Source organism: Panicum hallii, chromosome 3 (assembly GCF_002211085.1).
Source record: "Panicum hallii strain FIL2 chromosome 3, PHallii_v3.1, whole genome shotgun sequence".
In the NCBI taxonomy this organism is placed as follows: Eukaryota; Viridiplantae; Streptophyta; class Magnoliopsida; order Poales; family Poaceae; genus Panicum; species Panicum hallii.
Window position 1 is genome coordinate 39,401,045 of NC_038044.1, and position 5,136 is coordinate 39,406,180.

A 5,136-nucleotide genomic window follows, 5' to 3' on the forward strand; every position below is an offset into this window, starting at 1 on the left:
AAATTTAGGGGCAGGTAGGGGCTTATATAGCGGGGGACCTCCCGCCCGCCCAACGGGCGGGATGCCCCTCGGCACCACCTCCCACTCGTTGGATTGGCGGGACGCCCCCGCGGGGACCTCTTCGCGAATAAGAAAACTTTCTTATTCGCGAAGAGATCCTCGGGGAACCTCCCGCCCCTTTTTTGAATTTTTTTAAATTCTTTTTAAAAAAAATGTCGCAATGGAAACGGTATGATTCGAAGTTTATTCTCCCACGCACGGCTCCCCGCCATCACCGGCAGCCGCGAGAAATGTTAACACCACCCGTGGGACGGGGAAACCCTACAGCTGCACCTTTTCCCGGAAGCTGCAACGCCGGTGAAGAATGTCGTTGCTAACTTCGCAGCTGCTGTCTGCAGGGACGGACCGCCACCGGTCCTGGTTGCGTCGCCGCTGGTGCGTCTCCATCGTCCTCAACAGTTGCTGCCGCCCTCGGTGCGACGCAGCGAACGGCTCGTCAAGAAATCACGTCTTCGTGCGACTAAGTCAGCCCTGCAAGCACAAAATGTTATGATGAAGCTCATGGGCCTCACCTCGGCATCGCACGCCCCGGATGCTTCCTCCTACCAGCAGTTTGTGGCTACCTTCTCGTCCGACCTTACTACTTCGCAGGTTGAGGCGCTGGACGCGCTGCTCCCGTCCGGCATGGGCGCCATGGCGGAAGATTTGGTCGAGCCTACTCAGCCCCTGTGAGCATGCTCTCTGCAGGTAGTCGCTTCCTGGTCGTTTTCGTTTTATGACCAATGATCAAAGATAGGTTTTCGCTTCCTTCCTTTTTTTTCTGGTTTTTTGCTCGAATTCTCGGGCTAGTCGCAATGTGGTCCGTGAACTTATTGCGCAGGAAAACCTATCTTTGATATCTCTGCACGAGACTAAAGTAGATGAATGTAATGATAGTTTAGTCCTGGAACTATGCGGTGCTGATTTCGATTACTTCTTCAAGCAGGCCTCAAACATCTGTAGTGGCATGCATTCTCCTGGCTTGGAAGCGCTAGGTATGGTCGGGTGTAAACCCCCTGGTGCGCGTGCACTCTCCGAGAGCGCAAATATCACTGCTCGGCAGTGGTGAGTCCTGGTGGCTGAAGCATTTACGGCCGCAAACTGACGGTGAGAGGATTCAGTTCCTTGATGAATTGCGCGCAATTAGGAGCGCCTGTACCGGTACGTGGATGGTATGTGGCGATTTTAACATCATTTACCAGGCTCGTGACAAAAATAACCATCGCCTGAACCGGCGTATGATGGGTCGCTTTCGTCGCTTTATTGACGACATGGAGTTTATTGACCTCCACCTCAAGGGGAGGCTTGACACCTGGTCCAGCGAGAGAGAAGCCCCCACGCTCGAACGCCTTGATAGGGTGCTCGTCACGAATGATTGGGCAGTTGCTCTCCCTGATCATGAGCTCTCGGTGCTGGCCTCTGAATGCTCTGACCACGCGCCGCTCCTACTCCGGACTGACGTACTGGTCCCTGCCGCATTACAAGAGGTTCTGATTTGAGAACTTCTGGCCTAAATACGACGGTTATCTCCGCACTGTTGAAGAGGCCTGGAACACGACTCCGCCATTGTCCGATGCTGACGCCTTCCGGACTCTCGACTTCAAGCTGCGCCAGACTGCCAAGGCTCTAAAAAGCTGGAGCGCCAAATGTGTGGGATCCGTGCACCTTGAGCTTGCGATCGCAAAAGAAATTGTGCTTCGGTTTGACTGTGCATAGGACTTCAGGCAGCTATCTTCTCAAGAGGCTGCTTTGCGGCGTAGGCCTAAGTTATGTTGTCTGGGTCTTGCCTCCATGCAGCGGACCGTTGCCCGACAGCGCGCCCGTATAACCTACCTGGCAGAGGGTGATGCAAACACAAAATTTTTCCACTTACAAGCTTGTCATAGGAGCCGGAAAAATCACATTGACAAGATCAAGGTGGATAACTCTTTTCTGGTCGAGGATGGCGAGATGGCTGATGCTGTTTATGAACACTTCAATCAGATTCTGGGGAGCGGAGGGGAACAGCAATGTCTGATCAACTTCGCCGAGCTGAATCTCCCGTTGCTGCAGTCCTCCTCCGTCGACTACTGCTTCAGCGAGGAGGAAATATGGCAGGCAATCTGCGACATGCCGGTGGACAAATCCCCCGGCCCCGAAGGTTTCACGGGCATTTTTTACAGAACGGCATGGTCGATTATCAAGCCGGACATCATCATCAGGGCTTTCAACGCTTTATGGTCGTTGGACGGGCGTAGCTTCTATTTGGTAAATCAGGCACTCAACATGGTCCTTCTAAGAAAAAAGAAAGATGCAGTTGCAATCGTTGACTTTAGGCCAATAAGCTTAATACATAGCTTCGCCAAGCTCTTTACAAAAGTATTGGCCAGGAGACTTGCTCCATTGATGCACTCGCTGGTTAGGCTGAATCAGAGTGCGTTCATCCAGGGTCGGCTTATACACGAGAATTACAAAGCAGTGCAACTCACTGCCAAGTTACTCCACCGGTCCAGAACACCATGCTCGCTGATCAAAGTGGATATTGCCAAGGCGTTCGATACGGTGAATTGGAGATTCTTGCTCAGCCTCCTGACTCACCTTGGATTTTCTATGTGTTGGATTAACTGTGACACTCAGGTAATTAGTTAGGTTATACCTTAGATTTTAAGCATGCTTGTATGTTCAAAGTTTGGCAAAAATATACTTTATGTATGCAATGCTATGAAAGAAAGGATGTTTATGTAATTAATATTAATTAAAGGTCCTTTTATGCAAAATGGATGGGGAATGAGGGAAAAGTTTAAAAGCATAAGGGTTATTTTGCAAAAAGTAATATCAGTGGTTAAATTTCAAAAATATGTATGAAATTACCATAGGGTGTATGTGTAAAAGTAATTTTACTTAGGGATTTACATAAAATATGAAATTATTACTAAGTCTATTCTATTTCCAAAACTATTGCTCAAATGTAGATGAACCTTAAAGAGAAGTTGTAGAGTTTGAAAAACCATGCACTTTTGATTTTTGGACCATCTTCATTTGAGCATTGGTTTAAAAGTTACAAGCCCTTTACAGTAAGGCCCCTGTCTTTCTCTGAAATTACAGATCAGTCCCTGAGTCAGTTCACCCCCTTCTTCCTCCCTGCGTTCTGCCCCCCCCCCCTGCTCTGCTTTCTCTGTTTCCTCTGTCGCCGGAATTATGAGCCGCCCTGGCTCACCGCCGGCCATCTCCCCTGCCCTCCCCCATCCACGTGTCGCCTGCTGCTTGGCTACCGCTCTACCCCCCCCTTGCTGGCGCCCCGCCCGTGTGCCACGAGCCTGCGCGCTGTCTGCATTGCTCGCCGGCGCCGCTTCTGCCGCCGCCGCAAATCCCGCGGGCGAGCCTTATCCCCTCCCCTCTCTTCTGCCCTACGGCACCAGTGGGCCGCCATTACCCCGTTTGTCTATAAAAAGGCCGCCCGGGGCACCTCGCGCGCGTACAGAACCTGCCGCTCCACCATTGCCGCCGCCGTGAAGCTCGGGTCGCCGTGGAACCCCCTCCTCCGCCCTTTCCCTCCCTAAATTGACTCCGCCCGCAGCTTCCTCGTGCCTCACTGCACCTCCTTAGCTCGTTCCTCCCCTTCCCCGCACGCCGGAACTACCCCGCCGCCGTGCGCCTCCGGCCACCGGCTCGGCCCACCGCGGGTAGCCCTCCTCCGACCGCCTTGACCCCCTCCGAGACCACCCACAGGTAGCTTTAGCTCTCCTCGTGCTCCCCCTCTCTTTTCCCCTCACCGCCGGCGACGTCCCCGGCCGGAATTTGGCCGGACATGTGCTCCCCGCCGCCGGTCATGGCTTGGACTCAATTGCTCTCTGTATTTTTCTTCCAGGGGGTTTTCTGCAAAATGTTAAGGGCTGATGTGTGAAGAGAGTCTGTTATTTTATGTGGGAGCTTCACCTGTCTTGTAAAATTCATATCAATTCATAGAAAAATCTAAAAATAGTGAAACCAACTTTGTCAGAAAGTAGATTTCAAACTCTATGACTCTTGTTAATAGAGTTTAGTTTGAAATAAAATATTTCTACATGTATTTGGAATTTAATGTTAAAGGGTAAAATACACTCAACCTTAATATTTCATGTTCTTTTGTTCTTCTTAAAAGTATAATGTGAATGATTGATGAACTTTAGTTAACTTGTGTTAAGTTGCAAACTTAAACTTGATTTAAATTTAACTTCTCTTATTTGAACTTTCAAATTTGAAATATTAAATAAACTTATTATATAACCTCTTCTAAATTAACACCATTACTAGTCTCTAATGTGATATTTTATAATCAATTTCTAAAATCTTTTATTTAAAAGTTTTTAATTCAAATTTGGGTTCATTTCAAATTTAATTTAAATATTTTAGTTCTTATTACAATAAATTCTACCATCTCTTTATAAATAGTGTTTCAAATCTAAACCCTCTCTATTTTATGTTTGTGTGAGTTATAATATTTGAAATGTGAATTTCCAAATTTAAATTTCACCTTATTAACTTATTGCATTTCATATAGAATCAACGACACTCGACGACGGGGATTACGAACTGGTCTTAGGACAAGACCAAGGTTTTTCAGAAGATCCAACACAAGCCGTCGAGGGACTAACTGAAGTTCCGAACCCGAGTTCGGAAATCTCTGACTCTCCTGCCCCTACCCCCACTCCAGAAGGCAAGCCCCGGACATATCCCACTACTTTATGTGCACTGCAATCTATGTCTATCTATATTATATTTTGCATTAAGTCTAGGAATTGAAGTGAAACCCTAGATGCATGAATCCTAGGAATCCAATGTAATGCTCCCGAGTCCTTATCGGATAGTTGCTCCGCTAATAGGACCGGTAGAAGTCGAGTGATTTCCTGTCACTCGCGCGATATAGGAGTTGCATGTTTACATTTCTGCAACTACTATAAGGATGACGGACAGGGTCATGTGCCGTATCATGACCTGAAGTTTTACCCTGTCTGTTTTGTTAAAAGTTGATAAGGTCGATCCATGTGGTAGTGGTGGCTAAGTTTTTGAAAGTACTAGCCACATACCGCGAAATATGGTAAGCGGTAAGCCTAGTACCCGAATGGCCCGGCAAATGGA